The sequence below is a fragment of the Balaenoptera borealis genome, assembly GCF_965194805.1.
Source record: "Balaenoptera borealis genome assembly, chromosome: 8".
Lineage (NCBI taxonomy): Eukaryota > Metazoa > Chordata > Mammalia > Artiodactyla > Balaenopteridae > Balaenoptera > Balaenoptera borealis.
Window position 1 is genome coordinate 22,492,901 of NC_138865.1, and position 21,224 is coordinate 22,514,124.

The 21,224-nt window shown below is 35.7% G+C and overlaps 1 protein-coding gene across 1 annotated transcript in view; it reads left to right on the forward strand.

Annotated features, from left to right (window-relative positions):
- Nucleotides 1-21,224, forward strand: part of LOC309633727 (uncharacterized protein) — a 1,009,062-nt gene that overhangs the window by 271,064 nt on the left and 716,774 nt on the right. The gene's annotated exons all lie outside the window — the stretch shown is intronic.

The window sequence follows — 21,224 nt, forward strand, 5'->3', positions numbered from 1 at the left end:
ATGGAAACAAAACTCTAAACAAATTTTTGAATTTCAAAGACAGTTTAGCATGTTTGCAGGATATAAGAGTATTACCCTAAAAATCGATTGCAGTTAGATATCACAGCAACAAATTATTAGGAAACATGAAGACATCGTTTACAGAAATATATAATGCCCAATAATAAATCTAAAAGAATATGTGTTTATGTCCTTTATGGAAGAACATTTTCAAATTTTATTGAAAAACATTGGATAAGTCCCAAAACGTTATTAAAGGAATATCAATTTTCCTCAAATGTGTCTAAATACAATTCTAATAAAAATCCCAAAGGTGGTACTTACCTAGCTGGCAAGAATATTCCAAAATGTATATGGCAGAAATAGGGCTAAAATAGCCAAGAAAACAATATTTTTAAGATGTTAGTTCAAAACAATTGTGATAAATAAGAACAAAGTTGGGAATGTTACCCCAACTGATTTTGACTTACTATAATCATGTCAGTATGAGACGTGTAAAGATGGATATGTAAATCACTGAAAGAGAATAGAGTCCAGAATTAAATCCACACATAAAGGGATGGTCTGTTGATTTTCAACAAATGTGCCAAAGTGATTCAAAGGGGAAAGACATATTTTCAATAAATGGTGCTAGAGCAATTAGATATACATATTCAATAAAATGATCTTTGACTCTTACCTCAAAGCATATATGAAGATAAACTCAGAATGGATCATAGACCTAAATGGAAGAGCTAAAACTATAAAACTTGTAGAAAAACTATGAGAAGATATTTGTAGTTCTGAGTTTCTATATAGACTCATAAAAATTTTTATTGATATATGGGACACAACATACTAATAAACTAGATTTTGTTAAATTTAAAAGCTTTTGCTCTTCAAAATACTCTGTTAAGGAATTAAAAAGACAAGTCACAGACTGAAAGCAAATACTTGTAAAACATATATTGGACATAGGATTTATATTCAGGGTATGTAAAGAAGACTTGCAGCTCAGCAATAGAAGAAAAAAATCCAGTAAGGAAATTGGCAAAATATTTGTATAGAAACTTCACCATAGAGGAAATATATAAATAAATGGTAAAATAAGCCTGTTTTTTTTGAGCCTGTAAAATACCAATGGTAATTTTTTTTAATGTCCTGTTTTTTTAATTTTTGAAGTGTGAGTGTGGTGCCAAGGTGTGTCTGGGTGTGAATCTGCACCTGTGCCCTGCAGTGTGAAATGTGAGGAGAGACATGGAGGGGGAGAATGAAGCCCAGGGACTAAGGTCCACTGGAAAGACCAGCAGCCTGGTAGAGGCCATGCAATTTAAGATAAACAATAAGGGAGGGGAAATGGTTGATGACAGAAATAAGGAGGGACTGGGAGAAGTATGAGAATCTATATAACCTGATCACTCAGAAATAGGAACTACGAAATGTCGGTTATGCAAAAAGGGGAACTCTGAATTACCAACTTCAGCCTTGACCAAGGTCTTATTCCTCCTCCCAGAATTAAAATACAGATTTTCTTTCCCTTTAGAGATACCTGAGTAATGGTGGCATAGTGATTGTAAATATATTAAAATATTTTCTAATTTCCCGAAAGTCATTGACAAACTATAGTGACTTCAATAAAAACTAAAAATATCTAAAATAAAAATGGTATAGACAACAATATTTTGCTTCAAAACTTATACTATATTCTTAGTTTTATCATATTTAATTTTCCTTATAAAATTGATTAGCCATTTTCAATTTAAAATTTTCTATTATGCATATGTATAAATATATTTTGAATACCATTTCCATGCTTAACTTATTTACATAAATCATGAAAAAATAACTTTTAGTTTGTATAAAGATATAATTTAATATCTGGTGGGAAGAATAGGTATGTAGCTGAAGATCTTTCTTGTGGATTACATTATGTATGGTCTCTGGATATGAATGTGATCTCCAGAACTTTTTCTACATTGGATGAATACACCTAAGGACTTGCTTGACCACCTTACATATATGAGTATTTGTAGATACCTAAGTGTTTTCTGTTTGAATCAGAATAAATAGAGCTGAATTTGTTTTAGGTTGTAGAATTTCTCCAGCATAACATGGGGCTAAACTCCTTCAAATCACTTGTTTTTCAACTTGGACATACATGAATAAGCAGGATTATCTATGTATTTCATTTGAAATACACTAAATGCTTCAATCCGATATCAGTGCTTAATTTTCTCTCTGAACATCTGTCTAATTTTATAGTGAACTAGGCTAAAAAAAAAGCACAAAAAGGGACTTCCCTGGTGGCGCAGTGGTTAAGAATCCGCCTGCCAATTCAGGGGACACGGGTTTGATCCCTGGTCTGGGAAGATCCCACATGCCACGGAGCAACTAAGCCCGTGCGCCACAACTGCTGAGCCCACATGCCACAACTACTGAAGCCCACGCACCTAGAGCCCATGCTCTGCAACAAGAGGAGACACTGCAATGAGAAGCCCGCACACAGCAACGAAGAGTAGCCGCCGCAACTAGAGAAAGCCTGCACGCAGCAATGAAGACCCAACACAGCCAAAAATAAATAAGTAAATAAGTAAATAAATAAACAAAACAGAAAAATATAAAGAAAAGCACAAAAGAAGTAATATTTATGAGCAGAAATCCTAATGGGTCATGATTTTCCACCAAAGAGACTAAAATATGTCGTCAGTTTAATACACCACTCAGTAGGAGCACTGTACAATAATTCCACCTCTTCTTCATCTGGGTACAATTTCTGATAACATTATTCACTTGTTCTTTGGATGTAGTAAACTTTTACCTCTTGAAAATTTGCTTCACATTCTCCAGGTCGGAGGATGCATGATGATGAAGAAACGAGTAAGTATTCCTTTACCCAGCTCTGTCCAGGGCTGCTGCAATATTCGATGCACAGACTGTACAATGAAAAGCATGCACAGCCATACACAGCAGCCCGTGCGCACTATCACCCCTGTTTTCTTCCTTCATCTGTGGAAATCTGCAGGAAGCCAAGTGTTGCCATAACTGTAGCCTGTTGCCTCAGCTTCTTTGCTAATCAGAGACCAGACCACCACCACCAAGCTATAAAGTGGGTGGGGCTGGGCTGTTTCTTTCTGCTCTGTACCTGAGCTGTGGAATTTGGTTCCAAGAAAAGAGCTCTATCATGAAAATAAGCTATTCTCCCAATCATTCAAATGGGAATTTCAAAACTTGGACTTGAAAGGACTTCCAACATATTCTAATCAAGATCTCTTCTCTGTCCAGATCCTCTCTTTTCCTATTTTCAAATGCAGCAAATAAACATCCTGACCCAAATGTTCCAAATTGCTAAAGAATTCATATGATGGTACTGGATTGACCTCCAAATGAATGTAAGGTGGTGTATTTTCACCACTTGCCATGCTTACACAATAGAATATGTACCCAATGAGATTTTTAGTTGCATATGTCTTGGCCTCTACTGGACTAGTTTGAGCCTTAGAATCTTTTAAAATTCAATAAAGTCTAGAATAAGGACACTCAGAGCATCTCTGCTGTTTTTGCTTTTGCCCACCACTTTCTTTGGTGACAACAAGCACTAATAAAGTGTATCTCTCTTTAATATTCATGTGTGTTAGAAATGAAAAAAAGAGAAGTGTGTGTAATGTGTGTGATCCTTGTATCTTAAGTAAAAACTCAAATGTATCAGCTAAATATGCATTTTCCTAGCGCCATTTTGCCCATTGAGGTGGTATGGATACATTTCTTTAAGCGCACCAATGATAAATGATGAGCAGTGACAATGACTTGAGATCAACTTGTTAGTTGAAGATCTGCCTAGAATGCCTGGGTCAGAGGGCTCTCACACTTTCTCTTAGATCTTTCACCTGCTCTCTGGTGCAGTTCAGGGGCCTTTTCTCCAGCTTGTCCAGCACTCTGAGCCTGCATCGACTCTCTGCAGGGTGCCATAGACAGAGAGGTAAACCCAGTCCAATCCATGATTTCAAGAGAATTTTAAGAGAAGTAAGCATGCCATATAATGCGTGCCTTGAAAGAGGTATGTCTCCAATGCCAGGGAAGTTAAAAACAAGAATCTCATTTTCAGGTAGGGCAATAAGAGGAAAGCTACCTGGAAGAAGTGACATTTAGGCCAACTTTGAAATTTGGGTATTATTTTAATGGGCAGAGAAGCACAGGGGCTCTTGTGCCAGAGAGCATGGCATTAACTAATGTGTGGAGGAATGTTTGGGACTAATGTGAATAGTCCAGTTTGCCAGATGAGTGGAGCAAAATATAAGGCAGGAACCAAGAAAGTTGAGATCTGGAGAACCAAGAAAGTTGAGATCTGAATACAACTTATTGAGGAACAGGGATGTGATGTAACTGGGTTTTAGCAAACTCATCAGAAGGTGGTTTTCATATGGGATGAGTAGTAAGAGGCTAGAGGTGAGAAGGCCTGGTAGGAGGTGAAAGGTGAGAAGGGGATTTATAGGAAGGATGATGCATAGACAGATGGCTCTAATAGTCTTAACTAATTAATTAATTCCTGCTGAGCACTGGGGATATGTGCTGAGCAAAAATTCAGTCTAATACAGTGGGAGAAATTAAATAATCACACATCTGAGCAGAATCACATCTGTGATGAATACTTGACAGAAGCAATTTGACTCTAGGAAGATTTCAGAACTTGGGGGAGTGATTGGCAATATTATACTTTGAGCCCCAGATAATGTCGCATTAAGGAATTTGGGTTTGTCTTTTAGACTGTGAAAAACCACTGAAAATTTTGGATCAGAAACTAAGATTAAGAAAGCAGCCTTTCTCTTGGTCAACGTGGTCTTCTTTCTAGAGTTGGGATATTACATTATATACACCATGAAATTCTGGAAACAATCAGAGATGGGAAATCCTATATATGCCTCTTCTACCTTGAGTTGATGTCCAGTGGTCATTCAGTCAAGTGCTTTTTAAAAGAATACTTCTGTTAAAACTTCAGTAATTCATTCAGAACAGTATAGCAACTGTACTTATGTTATAGTGCCTTGGATAATTAACGGATTCTACCTTTCCAGCATTGTGTTGTTTAATTTTCTGGAGTTACTGTTGGACATATCTGGTTATTTTTTCTCAGGTTGACATAAAGTCAAAATGAAAATAAGTAAGGAGAAGCATAGTGACCTTAAAAACTGTAACTTTAAAAAGTACTTCTGTGACTTATGAAACTTCTATCAAGGATTTTTATCGATTATGTTTATCATTTTTTACTGTATAGGTCCAATTTAAACACTTCCTTTAAAATTTATTGCCAAAAAAACTTTCTCTCAATTAACATATATTTGTAGTTTTTTTTCTAAAAATCATTATTCTCACCTGTTTATCTTAACTTCAAAGAAATTGAGGATCTTTTCTTTATAGTGGTAAAATATGCATAACGTAATATTTATCATTTTAACTGTTCCGAAGTGTGTAATTCAGTAGCATCAAATAACATTTGCAATGTTGTGTAATCATCACCACTATATCTAAAACTTTTTGGTCATCCCCAACAAAAACTTTGTATCAATTAAACAATAATTCCTCTTTCCCCTTAACTCTATTCTACTTTCTGTCTCTATGAATCACCAAATGATTGTTGTTTTGTATCTGGACAATTTCACTTAGCATAATTTTTTCAAGATACATCCATGTTGCAGCATATATAAAAATTTCACTTCTTTTTATGGCTGAATAATATTCCTTTGTATGTATATATCACAATTTGTTTAGACATTCCTTTGCTCAAGGACACATGTTATTTACACCTTTTGGCTATTGAGAATAACTTGGCTATGAACATTGGTGTACATATATATGTTCAAGTCCCTGCTTTTAATTCTTTTGAATGTATACCTAGGAATGAAATTGCGGGTCATATGGTAGTTTCATGTTTAGTCTTTTGAAAAAACAACAAACTGTTTTCAACAGCAGCTGTACCATTTTACATTCCCACCAGCAATGCACAAGAGTTCCAATTTCTCTACATCCTTGTCATCACTTGTTTTCTTTTCTTTTTTTTAACCCATCCTAGTAGGTATAAAATGCTATCTCATTGTAGCTGTGATTTGCATTTCCCTAATGACTAATGATATTGAGCACATTTTCATGTGCTTATCAGCCATTTGCATATCTCCTTTGAGAAATGTCTATTCAAGTCCTTTGCCCATTTTTGAATTGGGTTATTTGGTGTTATGGAGTTGTGGGAGCTCTTTATATATTCTGGATATTAATCCCCTATCAGATGTTATTTGCAAATATTTTACCCCATTATTTATTTATATAATTTGATAGTATCCTTTGATGCACAAACATTAATTTGATCAAGTCCAATTTATCATTTGTTTCTTTTGTTACCTGTGCTTTGGTGTCATAGTCATTAAGTCGTTGCCAAATCCAATGTAATGAAGACTTTAAATTTTTTTTCCCTGAGTTTTACAGTTTGAGCTCTTAAATTTAGATCTAAAATTTAGATCTTTGATCCATTTTGAATTGACTTTTGCATTTAATATGAGGTAAGGGTCCAACTTCTTTTGCATGTGGATATCCAGTTTTCCCAGCACCATTTGTTGAAAAGACTTTCTTTTTCCCATTGAATGGTCTTGGCACCTTTGTCAATAATCAGTTTACCATATATGTGAGAGTTTATTTCTGAGCTCTCTATTCTATGCCAGTGGTCTATATGTCTGTCCTTAATGCCAATACCATTCTGTATTAGTTACTACAGCTTTGCAGTAAGTTTCAAAGTCAGGAAGTATGAGTCTTCCAGTTTTCTTTCTTTTTTTAAGGACTGTTTTAGCTATTTAAGGCCCCCTAAAATTCCATTTTTGTGAAAAGAACTACTGGTATTTTGATAGGGATTACATTGAAGCTGTAGCTTGCTTTGGGTGGTATTAACATCATAAAAATATTAAGTCTTCCTAGCCATGAATATAAATATCTTTCCATTTATTTTTGTCTTCTTTAGTTTCTTATTTAGTTATTCATTTATTTTTTGGCTGCGTTGGGTCTTCGTTGCTGCGAGCGGGCTTTCTCTAGTTGCGGTGAGTGGGGGCTACTCTTTGTTGCAGTGCGCGGGCTTCTCATTGCGGTGGTTTCTCTTGTTGCAGAGCAGGGGCTCGAGGCACGTGGGCTCAGTAGTTGTGGCATGTGGGCTCAGTAGTTGTGGCACGTGGGCTGTAGAATGCAGGCTCAGTAGTTGTGGCGCATGGGCTTAGTTGCTCTGCAGCATGTGGGATCTTCCCGGACCAGGGATCAAACCCCTGTCCCCTGCATTGGCAGGCGGATTCTTAATCACTGCACCACCAGGGAAGTCCCTTCTTCAGTTTCTTTCAGCAATATTTTGTAGTTTTGAGTGTACAACTCTTTCACCTGCTTGGTTAGATTTACTACAAAGTATTTAATTCTTTTAGGTGCTATTATCAGTAGGATTGCTTTCCTAAATTTTTTTTGGCCTTTTTTATTGCTGGTATTTAGAAACACATCTGATTTTTGCGTGTTGATCTTGTACTCTGCAACTTCGCTGAATTTATTAGTTTCTACTTGGTGTATTCTATATACTGGATGGTGTCATCTGCAATAGTTTTAGCTCTTTCTATTTTGGATGCCTTTTATTCACTTTTCTTTTCTGATAGCTCTGGTTAGAACTTCCAGTAGAATGTTGAATAGCAGCAGTGAAAGTGGGTATTCTTGTTTTTGTTCCTTATCTTAGGTGGACAGTTTTCAGTCCCTTACCATTGATTATAATGTTAGCTGTGGGTTTTTGTAAATATTTTTTAATAGGTTGAGGGATTTTCCCTCTATTTCCAGACTTCTGGAAGTTTTTTATCATGAAAGTGTGTTTGATTTTGTCAAATGCCTTTTCTGCATCAATTGGGATAATCATGTGGTTTTTTTCCTTGTTCTATTAATGTGACACATTGCATTGATTAATATTCTTATGTTGAACGACTCTTACATTTCAGGAATAAATGCTGCTTGGTCATGGTAAGTAATTATTTTAAAATGCTATTGGATTCAATTTACTAATATTTTGTTGAGGATTTGTGCATCTATCTTCATAAGGGCTATTGATCTGTGATTTACTTTTCTTGTGGTATTTTTTTTTCTGGCTTTGATATAAATTAATGCTGGACTCATAAAATGAGGTAGGAAGTGTTCCCTCCTTGTCAATGATTTGGAAGAGCTTGAGAAGGATTGATATTAATTCTTCTTTAAATGTTCGGTAGAATTCTTTTGTGAAGCCACCTGGTCCAGGACTTCTCTTTGCTGGTAAGTTTTAGATTAATAATTCAATCTCTTTACCTGTTATAGGTCTGTTGAGATTTTCTCTTTCTTTGTGAGTTGGTTTAGGGCATTTGTGTGTTTCAAGAAGTTTGCCCATTTCTCTAATGGTTATCTAATTTGTTGGCTTACAGTTGTTCATAGTATCCTTCTATAATTCCTTTTTGCCTCTATAAGGTTTGTAGTAATACTTCCACTGTTATTCTGATTTTAGTTATTTGTGTCTTCTCTTTTTTATTTTGTCAGTCTAGCTAAAGGTTTGTCAATTTTGTTTATTTTTTCAAAGAACCAATTTGTGGTTTCATTAATATTTTTCTATTGTTTTATTTCTCTATTTTGTTAACTTTGCTCTAAACTTTATTGTTTCTTTCCATCTGCTAGCTTTGAGTTTGGCTTTATTTTCCTTTTCTAGTTCCTTATGGTATGAAGCTGTTGATTTGAGATCTGACATTTTTTTACAATGTAAACATTTGCACCTATAGATTTCCCTCTGAGCACTACTTCCACTGCATCCCATAAATTTAGTATGTTGTGTTTTTATTTGTTTCTAAGTATTTTCTAACTTATCTTGTGATGGCGTCTTTAAGAGTATGTTGTTGAGTTTCCACAAATCTGTGAATTTTCCTGTTTTCTTTGTTACTGATTTTTAACTTCATCCTGTTGTGATTGGAGAAGGCACTTAGTATGATATCTGTCTTTTCATCTATTCAGACTTATTTTGTGGTTTAACATGTGATCTGTCCTGTAGAATGTCCCATGTGCACTTGAAAAAAACCTGTATTCTGCTGTTTTGGGGTAGTGTTCTATATGTCTTTTATATCTAGTTGGTTTATTGCATTTTTCAAGTCCTCTATTTTCTTACATCTCTTATGTCTGACTGATCTATCCATTACTGAAAGCAGGGCATTGAAATCACCACTATTATTATAGAGCTCTCTATTTCTCACCTTCTGTTCTATCAATTTTTTGCTTCATATATTTTGAGGTATTTTATTAAGTGCATAAATGTTTATAATTTCTATTTTCATTGTGATATCGAACCTTTTTTAATTTAATTTTTTATTGAAGTATAGTTGATTTACAACATTTTATTAGTTTCAGGTGTAGACATAGTGATTCAATATTTTTATAGGTTATACTCCATGTAAAGTTATTACAAAATAATGGCTATATTCCCTATGCTGTACAATATATCCTTGTTGCTTGTCTATTTTGTATATAGTAGTTTGTATCTCTTAATCCCATACCCCTATTTTGCCTTTCTCCCCTTCCCTCTCCCCACTGGTGACCACTAGTTTGTTTTCCATATCTGTGAGTCTGTTTCTAATTTGTTATATACCTTTGTTTTATTTTTTCAGATACCACATATGTGATAACATAGAGTATTTGTCTTTTTCTGTCTGACTTATTTCACTAAGCATAGTACTCTCTAGGTCCATTCACTTTGTTGCAAATGGCAGAATTTTATTCTTTTTTATGGCTGAGTAATATTCATAGTATATATATACCACATCTTTATCCATTTATCTGTCGATGAATACTTAGATTATTTCTTGAGACTTTTATTAAGATACATCTTCTTTGTCTCTTGTAAACTTTTTAGAGTTAAAGTCTATTTTGTTTGATATTAGTGTAGCCACTCCAGCCCTATTTTCATCATCATTTGTATGAAATATTTTTTCTATCATTTTACGTTCAACCTATTTGTCTTTGGAAGTAATGTGAGTCTCTGATAGAGACCACATAGTTGAATTATAAATATTTATTCATTGTGCCAATCTCTGTATTTTTATTGGAGAGTTTAATCCATTTACACTTAAGGTAGTTACTGATAAGGAGGGATTTACTTCTGCCATTTTTCAGAAAACAAATATGTTTTCTCTATGCCTATAGGTTTTTATGTCCCTCATTTTCTCCATTACTGCTTTATTTTTAGTTAACTTTTCATAGTGAAATATTTCAATTCTCTTCTTAATTCTTTATACGTATATCCTATAGATATTTTCTTGGTGGTTACCATGGGTATTATATTTAATATCCCAAAGTTATAATAATCTAATTTGAATTGATGCCAACTTAACTTCAATAACATAAAAAAGCTCACTACTATACCACACCACCCTCAGTTTCTGTTATTAATGTCATAGATTACATCATTACACATTTTGTATACAATAAAATAGATTAATAATTTTTATGCATTTGTATTTTAAACGCTTTAGAAAATAAAAGTCAGGCTCAACCAAAATTACAGTAATAGTAGCTTTTACAGTTGCCCATGCATTTACCTTTACCCTAATTTCTTTATATGGCTTCAAGTTACTATCTTCCTTTCATTTCAACCTGAAGCACTCCCTTTAACATTTCTTGGAGGGAAGGTCTGGTGGTAATGACCTCCCTCAGCTTTTTAAAATCTAGGGGTGTCATTTCTCCCTCATTTTTGAAGAGTAGCTTTATTGGATATAAAGTTGCCCATCAACAGTTTTTTTTCCTTTAAGCATATTGAGTATATCAACCCACTGACTTCTGGCCTTCAAGCTTTCTGATGAGAAATTGACAGATAACCTCATTGGGGACCACTTGTATGTGATGAGTCACTTCTCTCTTGCTGCTTTCAAGATCGTCTCTTTGTCTCTGTCTGTCAACATTTTGATTATAATGTATCTCAGTGTGAGTATTTTTGAGTTTATTCTATTTGGAGTTTTTGAGCTTCTTGGATTTGTAGATGCATTTATTGCAATTTCAATCCTTTAAATTTGGGGAGTTTTCAGGCGTTATTCATTTTGTTCCTTTCTCTCTCTCTTCTCCTGATGGCATTCCCACAATGCCTATGTTGGTCCACTTGATGGTGTTTCACAGGTCTCTTAGGCTCTGTTCAATTTTCTTCATTCTTTTTTCTTTCTGTTCCTTAGACTTGATAATTTCAGTTGTTCTTTCTTTATGTTCACTTATTCTTCCACTTGCACAAATCTGCTTTTTAACCCTTTTGAGGTATTTTTCATTTCAGTTATTGTACTTTTCAGCATCAAAATTTCTTTTTGGTTCTATTTGAAAATAATTTATTCTCTTCATTGATATTTTTTAATATATTATTTTCCTTTGTCCATGTCTTCCTTTAGCTCTTTGAGTGTCTTTAAAAGAGTTGTTTTAAAATCTTTGTCTAGTAATTTTGACATCTATGCTTCCTCAGGTACATTTTCTGTTGCTTTATTTTGCTTCTTTGAATCAGCTATACATTCTTGTTTCTTTGTATGCCTTGTTGTTTTTTTATTGAAAATTGGACTTTTGAATTTGATAACATGGAAACTGGGGAAATCAGATTTTCCCTTTTCCTCAGAGTTTGGTACTTTAAAAAGTTGCTATAAGGTGTCTCTGTATTGGAGTAAAAGCTTAAGATCTTCTGCATGTCTTTTCTGAGCTCCATATTTCCCTAGGTATGCATGGTGGCTTTCTAAATTCCCCCATATACATAGTTGCTTTTGAATATCAAAAACAAACAAACAAACAAAAAGCAAGCAAACAAAAAAACAGGTGGCTCTTTTAAACCTCCTGGAAATTACTTCAGCTGGTGGCAGTTGGAACATTGGTGGCCAGCCTCCATATCCACACTTCAGCAGTGAGAGCAGTAATTCACAGTTAGAACCAAGAACCTACATGTGGATGACAAGGATCTTATTGGCCACCCTGGCTCCAGAGGAAGCTGCTCCAGAAATTTGGGTTACGTTCTTCACAGCTGTCTGGTATGGGGCTGGGGTAGGGGGCTGAGTAGCTGCAACCACCCTAATGGTTGAAATAAACCAAAATTAATGAAAATGTCCTAGCCAAGCTATCCCCTTGAAGTTACAAGTGTTCAAATAAACTCCAAAGTTCCAAAGTATCCACCTCTGATAGTTTCTCCTAGTACAGTTGCTGTCCAGGTAGAGAGATGAATTCTTGGTGCTTCCAACTTCACTATCTTCCCTGACTTCATTCCCTTGAGGTTTAATCTTAATAGTAATGCATGATAACTTTTTAAACCATTTTGGTTTCCCTGTATTGGAGATCCTGATTTTCTCCTCTTTTATTAAATTTAGTGTCTATCAGCCGTTTATTGGCTACATTAAATAAATAACTTTAAGAAACCTAGATATTTTAATTAATCAGAAAATTACAGTGCACTAACATCCTAGTCAATCAAGTGTCTTCACGGCACTATAGTACCAATTTGTGGGGTAACTGAAATCACTTTTCTTTGCTATTACTAACTGTCATGCAGTATGAAATAATTTAAAGAGTATAAAGGTTCTTGAGGAGAGCAATTTACCTATGTTCTTTTTAAAAATCTTTTATTGGAATATAGTTGATTTACAATGTTGTGTTAGTTTCAGGTGTACAACAAAGGGAATCAGTTATATATATACATGTATCCACTTTTTTTTTTTTTTTCAAGATTCTTTTCCCATATAGGCCATTACAGAGTATTGAGTAGCATTCCATGTGCTATACAGCAGGTTCTTATTAGTTATCTCTTTTATATATAATAGTGTGTATATGTCAATACCAGTCTCCCAATTTATTCCTCCCCCTCCCTTATCCCCTGGTAACCACAAGTTTGTTTTCTACATCTGTGACTCTACTTATATTTTGTAAATAAGCTCATTTGTATCATTTATTTAGATTCCACATGTAAGTGATATCATATGATATTTGTCTTTCTGTGTCTGGCTTACTTCACTCAGTATGACAATCTCTAGGTCCATCCATGTTGTTGCAAATGACATTATTTTGTTCTTTTTTATGGCTGAGTAATATTCCATTGTGTATATATATATATATATATCACATCTTCTTTATCCATTCCTTTGTTGATGGACATTTAGGTTGCTTCCATGTCCTGGCTATTGTAAATAGTGCTGCAAAAAACATTGGGGTGCACATATCTTTTCAAATTATGGTTTTCTCTGGGTATATGCCCAGGAGGGGGATTGATGGATGATATTGTAGCTCTATTTTTAGTTTTTTAAGGAACCTCCATACTGTTTTCTATAGTGGCTGTACCAGTTTACATTCCTACCAACAGTGTAGGAGGGTTCCGTTTTCTCCACACCCTCTCCAGCATTTATTGTTTGTAGGTTTTTGATGACAGCCATTCTGGCCAGTGTGAGGTGATACCTCATTGTAGTTGTGATTTGCATTTCTCTAATAATTAGTGATGTTGAGCATCTTTTTATGTGCTTTTTGGCCATCTATATGTCTTATTTGGAGAAATGTCTGTTTAGGTCTTCTGCCCATTTTTTGATTGAGTTATTTGTTTTTTTGATATTGAGCTGCATGAGCTGTTTGTATATTTTGGAGATTAATCCCTTGTCAATTGCTTCATTTGCAAATATTTTCTCCCATTCTGAGGGTTGTCCTTTTGTTTTGTTTATGGTTTCCTTTGCTGTGCAAAAGCTTTTAAGTATCATTAGGTCCCATTTGTTTATTTTTGTTTTTATTTTCATAACTCTAGGAGGTGGATCAAAAAAGATCTTGCTGCGATTTATGTCAAAAAGTGTTCTGCTTATGTTTTCCTTTAAGGGTTTTATAGTGTCTGGTTTTACATTTAGGTCTTTAATCCATTTTGAGTTTATTTTTGTGTATGGTGTTAGGAAGTGTTGTAATTTCATTCTTTTACATGTAGCTGTCCAGTTTTCCCAACACCACTTATGGAAGAGGCTGTCTTTTCTCCACTGTATATCGTTGCCTCCTTTGTCATAGACTAGTTAACCATAGGTGCGTGGGTTTATCTCTGGGCTTCCTATCTTGTTCCATTGATCTATATTTCTGTTTTTGTGCCAGTACCATATTGTCTTGATGACTGTAGCTTTGTAGTATAGTGTGAAGTCAGGGAGTCTGATTCCTCCAGCTCCGTTTTTTTCCCTCAAGACTGCTTTGGCTATTTGGGGTCTTTTTTGTCTCCATACAAATTTTAAGATTTTTTGTTCTAGTTCTGTAAAAAATGCCATTGGTAATTTGATAGGGATTGCATTGAATCTGTAGATTGCTTTGGGTAGTATAGTCATTTTCACAATATTTCTTCTTCCAGTCCAAGAACATGGTACATCTCTCCATCTGTTTGTGTCATCTTTGATTTATTTCATCAGTATCTTACAGTTTCCTGAGTACAGGTCTTTTGCCTCCTTAGGTAGGTTTATTCCTAGGTATTTTATTCTTTTTGTTGTGATTATCTATATTCTTGGCATTAACATTTACTAATAGAATGAGTTCCTTCTGGGAAAAATCAGCTTGAGTGACTTCAAAGTTTTGGAGAGTACCACCATGGTAAAAATAGGTGGGTAAGTATAGATAGATTTCAGCGTGAAAAATTATCAATTTGCCTTTAATAGCCCTGAGTTTGGTGCTATAAGTGCACTTAAAGGCATGACTTAACGAAGAGGGATTTAGAAAGGAAATGCCGTTGACTTCCCAAGCTGTGCACTCCATGGGATACAGTTTTGTAATAAAGACCGTAGAAAATTACGAAACTTCTGAAAGAAACTTCCTGTCTGTGTATGTATATGTGTGTGTTTACAGTTTATACTGGATTAGGATTGTAAACCTTGATAGTGTCTAAAAATATTAAAGGGGAATATGAGGATGTAAGCCAAATAAATGAGGACTGCTAGAATGTTTAATTGTGTATTAGTCTTTTATTAGCAGTGTATGTTCTTCAGGAAGCAGCTGCCTGAGAACCCATCTCCTGAGAAAAAACAGCTCTGAGTTTGAAATTCAGGGCTCTCAGAATGAAAAGTGGTGACCCTCTAGAATTTTAGTCTTATCACTAAATTTGCAAAGTTGGATTAGACCAAGCCCAGCTCTTTATCAACTGCATTATTATTCTCTTCCTTGGGCCTTGGTTAACTCATCCATGGAATTGTGGAGTCACACTAGATATCCTTAAAGTCCCTCTTAAATGCATGTCCTCTGGTCGCACACATGTCAGTCCTCTAGTTAAACTTTCTGTGCCACAGATGTTGTTTTGTATAGCATCCTGCAAGTGTTGTCCAACTCTGCTGAGAGGGCTCCAGGCAGACCAGGAGAGTCTGGGTTCATTACAAACATCCCTCTTTGAAAACCAATGTCCGTGGTATTCACCTATCTTTTCTTAGCTAGTTGGATCTTACTTCCATATGTTACTACTCCTCCGTTAGGTCTTATACTCTCAGCCAATCTTAGACATGGCCATTGAGTTCTAAGGAAAAATTTTCAGAATCCTCATCTCCTGTTTGTTTTCCTCTAGAGCTACATTTGTTCATTAATGTGCCTTTTGTAATGTGGTATCCACCCTGACTGAAGCTACTAAAATAGTCTAATTACTAATCAGTATGTTGAGACTGTTGCTGTGATCCTTCAGTGGTTAGACATGTTCTTCATACTTACTATTTCATACTTACTAGTCAGTATGAATTTTAAAATTAAAGTGCATATTTAATCTAGTATTTATTTTTCCTCTTTTAGTCCTCTTAAAGTATTAACGGTGTCTCTTATAATCAATAATTCTTGTGCTGGAAAAGTAATAAGGTGCTCTGATGTTTGCACAGGTTTCTAATAATGTACCAAAAGATAAAGTATATAAAGTACAACTATCTTGCCATAATCAGTCCTAAGGAATTGGTTTTCATTCTGGAATTATACTTGAATTTCAACTTATTAAACCCACGCCCATTTCTCTCCCCTGTGCTATTTATATTTATAATCATATGAGTATTATTTTAGCTGTTACAGATCCAGGTAGCTGCTATTTGATGTTGACTCTCCACTTCTGTTCAACTGCTAATGATAGCAAGAGCTCTGTGGTCCCATAGGACTCATATTTTATTGTATTGCTATGGCTGCCATGCTTGTTATTTCCTCAGCCTCTTCTGCAGAATGAATTCTGTAGGAATTTTTACGTAATTTCAATTTTGAATTTTGTTTAACATAACAGCATGCTTACTTTTAAACATAAAGGAAGGAGACTGATTGATTTCTACTCTTTGCCATCCTATTTATTTATTTATTTATTTAATTGTGGTCTAGTTGGTGTACAATGTTGTGCCAATCTCTGTTGTACAGCAAAGTGACTCAGTTATACACATAGAGACATTTTTAAAAATATTATTTTCCATTATGGTTTATCCCAGGAGATTGGATACAGTTCCCTGTGCTTGGGTATAGTTCCCTGTGCTATACAGTAGGACCTTGTTGTTTATCCATCCTGTATATAATAGTTTGCATCTGCTATAAAATAAAATTCATTTAAAATAAAATTTATTTTCAGCTATAAAATAATTAAGTCATAGGGATGTAATGTACAGCATGGTGACTACAGTTAATAATACTGTACTGCGTATTTGAAAGTTGCTAAGAGAGTAGATCTTAAAAGTTCTCATCAGGACTTCCCTGGTGGCGCAATGGTTAAGAATCCGCCTGTCAATGCAGGGGACATGGGTTCAATCCCTGGTCCGGGAAGATCCCACGTGCCTTGGAGCAACTAAGCCAGTGAGCCACAGCTACTGAGCCCGTGTGCCCTAGAGCCCACGTGCTGCAACTACTGAAGCCTGCGCGCTCTAGGGCCCATGTGCCACAACCACTGAGCCCACATGCTGAAACTACTGAAGCCCACGTGCCTAGAGCCCGTGCTCCACAACAAGAGAAGCCACTGCAATGAGAAGCCCCTGCCTGCTGCAACTAGAGAAAGCCCACATGCAGCAACAAAGACCCAGCACAGCCAAAAGAAAATAAATTAAAAAAAAAAAAGTTCTCATCACAAGAAAAAAATTCTTGTGTATGGTGATGGATGCTAACTAGATCTGTTGTGGTGATCATTTTGCAATATATGTAAATATTGAATCATTATGTTGTATACTTGAAAGTAATATAATGTTCTATGTCAATTGTACCTCAATTTAAAAAAAGAAAATTTCAAGTATATATGTAAGTTGGAGAAGAGAAATGGAGGAGTATTTAGAGGTGGATATGGAGGTCAAAAGAGGTATTATGTATTTATTTTTTAAGATGCAAAAAGTATGGTACCATTGTATGCTGATTGTAATGATTAAATAAAATTTTTATTGTTTATCCATGAGGTGGTGGTGTTGAATATCTGGGGCAGTATACTGCCTTGTATCTTTTTGTTGGAGAGAGTAGATAGATTCTGGTGCAAAGTGGAAGGTTTGGTCTCTGAACGGGGCATGGACAGTGAATCCACTGTGTCAGGAGGGAAGGCAGGGTGCATGGACACAATGGCCTGTAGGTGGGCAGATGTGGGGAAAATAGGGAAGTTGCCTTCCGATTGCTTCTGTCTTCTCAGGCCTATGGAAATGTCACATACAAATTGGCACTTGCCATCTACCTCTACAAAAATTAAATTATGAGCCACTGCATCTGCTGACCTTCAACACCCCCTGAAAGGAATTCAGGGTGGAGATCAGAAATGAGGCACTCTGTGCTCTGGAAAAAACTGGCAGAACAGGTCCTTAGACAGTTAGATATTTTCAGGAGATGATTTTATGAGCCCAATTCTTGCATCTCCTCATATTTAGAAAAGCACTAAAAAATTCTTCATGGTGATGTCTGCTCCTCATGACTAGCAGTAACCTTCACGAAACTAGCAGGACCTTCTGCAAAAAATATCTGCTTGATTGCATGTACTCCCCCTTCACCAAAATCACATATATACTGACCTTCCCCACTTCCTCTTTGGAGCACTTTCTCAGAGCTATTCGATATGCTGTCTCCCAGGCTATAGTCCTCATTTTGCCCCAGATAAAACTTAACTCACAACTCTCACGCTGTGCAATTGTTTTTAGTCAGCAGAAGCAAGTCATCAGCTGAGGGTGGTCACTGAGGAGGAGACTTGGGAAGTTTTCAGAAAGAGAAGATGTGAAGTATGAAATAATTTAGGAGCATGAGAGAGTGAACAGACAAAGGAATATGTTAGAATTGTTGGGCAACAATGAGGGCCCTTGTGAAGTTATTGGTCGTGAGTTAAAGTGAGACCAAAACTTAGACATCTTAGAGGAGGTCTGGTCCGGGTCAAATCCTGGTTGTTCCTGTTAGTTAGATTCATCACCTGGACCAGGTCCATTCATTGATGCCTGAGCCCCGTGGAGGAGAGGACAAAGAGTTAGACGTGAAAACAAAAAAACTGTGAACAAAAGCTCTGAAATTTTGATACGTCTTTAAATTTTGTAAACCAAAGCAAAAAAGAAGACCATGTCATCTCTCTCCTGCCCCTCATCAAGGGGCACCTCAAGGAATCTCCTGCTTTGCCACTGGTGGAATTTTCGGCCACACCAGGTGAGGATGGTAGTGCCTTTGAGGAACTTTATGGAACCTGATGAATGTGGAAGAGCTGGAGGACATCGCAGGTCCCAGGAAGATGTAGAGGATTAATGTGTAAATATCACATGGTAACTAACTAGAATGTTTCATCATCAACTACAAGACCCCTCTGGGAAAGCCCAGAAGGGCTTAAATGCGCTTAACTCATTACAGGCTTATAGTAGGAAGATTTCTAAACCTGGTTTTCCAAGATTCCTGTTCTCTGATTCTTCATTCAAACACTAATCTGGATACTGCTGTGAAGAGAATTTGCAGTTGTAGTTAAAACTGAATGGATTGATCTTAATACATAGAGTTTATCCAGGTGGACTGGACCCAATCAGGTAAGCACTTTGCGTACAGAGTTTGCTCCATCTGGCAGCAGAAGAGAAGGTCAGAGAGATTTGATGTACAAGGTGACTTGATAGATCATTGCTGGCTTGAAGGCAGAGGAAAACACATGAAAAGGAATGTGGGTGGTCTTAAGATGCTGAGAAAGGACTCTGGGTGACAGCCAGAAAATAAGGGACCTAACACTTCCAACAGCAAGGAACCGTACTCTAACAACCTAAATGAGCCTAGAGGCAGATGTCTTCCTAGAGCCTCCAGACAAGGAATCTGCCTTGCTAACACCTTCCTCTCAGCCTTATGATACTCTGACCATTGAATCCAGCCTGCTGTAAACTATACGTTAATAAATGGGTGTTATTTGAAGCCACTTAGCTTGTGGTAATCTGTTATGCATCAACAGGAAACTAATACATAGTCCTTTACATTTCGTTTGCTCAGGAGCCAGATGAGTTTCAGAACTGGGTCATTTGTGCCTATGCAGGTGGCACTCAGCCAAGTAAACTGCGGCCATGTGCTATCAAGTTCTCTCTCAAATTCACCAATATACCTGGGAGTTGTGCTGGTCTCCATAGCGGTTCAGTTAACGAGGTCTTTTTCTCAAACTTGGTGGGTTGATTTTGAGCATGATTCAACTGCAAAATTATTGTTTAACATAACTCTATCCATAAATTGTTATTTGTTTATTAACGGAGAGATATTAAAACTTTTTTACAAAGAATAAAAATCTTCACTTTCAGTTTTATGTTTCATTTTTTTTTTCACTTTACTAATTTCGTTCTGAGAGAGGAAGCCTAGTCTTTTTAACAAATGATGCTGGAGAAAACGGATGTCCACAGGCTAAAAAAACTCAACCCAAACTTCACCCCTTTCACACTAATTAACTCAAAAATGGATCACAAAATTAAATATAAAATATAATACTATAAAACTTTTAGAAAAAATCCTGGGAGAAAACCTCTGGGATCTAGGGCTAGGCAAGGAGTTCTTTTTTAAGTACATTTTAATGAAATTTTATTTTCACTTGTAGATTGATGTGTACCTTCACTTATTCTGAGAGAAAATAAAATGTATTCAATTTGCCCTTCCAGGTTTGTAGACAAATCACATGACTTGATCATATTATAAACCCATAGTTGGTCAACAGTAGAACCATGCAGTGTTTTCCTGAGGAGAAACCTTTCTTTATGTTCATGAAATTTTTGGAGGATTAGGGCTGTAACTAGAGGGTCGGGGTAAGCTGGGGATTCTGCCAGTGGAGGTGAGAGCAGGGAGGGAATTCACCAAACCCAAGGACAGGCAAACCTGTCAGAAACTGCTGGAGAGAGAGGACAGTTACTTGGGATTCAAATCTGCTGATCAACCTTGGTGTGCTATGTTTTGTGGAACAATAAAAATAGTATTTTCCAGCAAAAACTGGAATAGGTAATGCAAATTTAAGGATGCTAAAACGCACACATATGTATGTGTATATATACATACACAAAACATATATATGTATACATGTATATATCTGTATATATACGTCTGTGTATTTTTTCCAGCTTTATTGAAGTATGATTGACAAATAAAAATTGTCTATTTTTAGGTTGTACAATATAATGTTTTGATCTACATACACATTGTGAAAATGATTCCACAATCATTTCACAAAGTGAAATCAGGAAATCATACCATAATCAAGCTAATTTACATATTCATTATTTCCCATAGTTATCTTTTGTGTGCGTGTGTGCCTGTGTGTCTGTGTGTGTGGTGAGAACACTTGAGATCTATTCTTCTAGAAAACTTCAAGTATACAGTACATTATTATTAACTATAGTCACCATGCTGTACATGAAAGTTCTAGAACTACTCATAACTGAAAGTTTGTACTCTCCATATTTGTAATTTAAATTGTTAGGCAATAAATATGCAGGCATATTTTCCTATCCTCTCTCTTACACATCTTTCAAATAATGTTTTGAAACATTTTCAGTTTTTTCAGTAATTCAAATATAATTTTCAAACAGTCAAAAAAGCACACGGAGTTGTTTTTCACTACCCTATTTTACATATATTTGTTAGTAAATAAATGGTTCTCCAGACTGTTCAGCATATTAAATGTTAAAGTAAACAAGGGATAATTGCTCCTTATTTTTAGAACAGTAGATTTACAATATATGTAGCTGTTACAAGTCACATATTTAAATTATTTTAAACATCTTCTTTGGTAATAGTTTTTTTTTTATGACTTTGTGTCAAAATAGAAACAATACCTC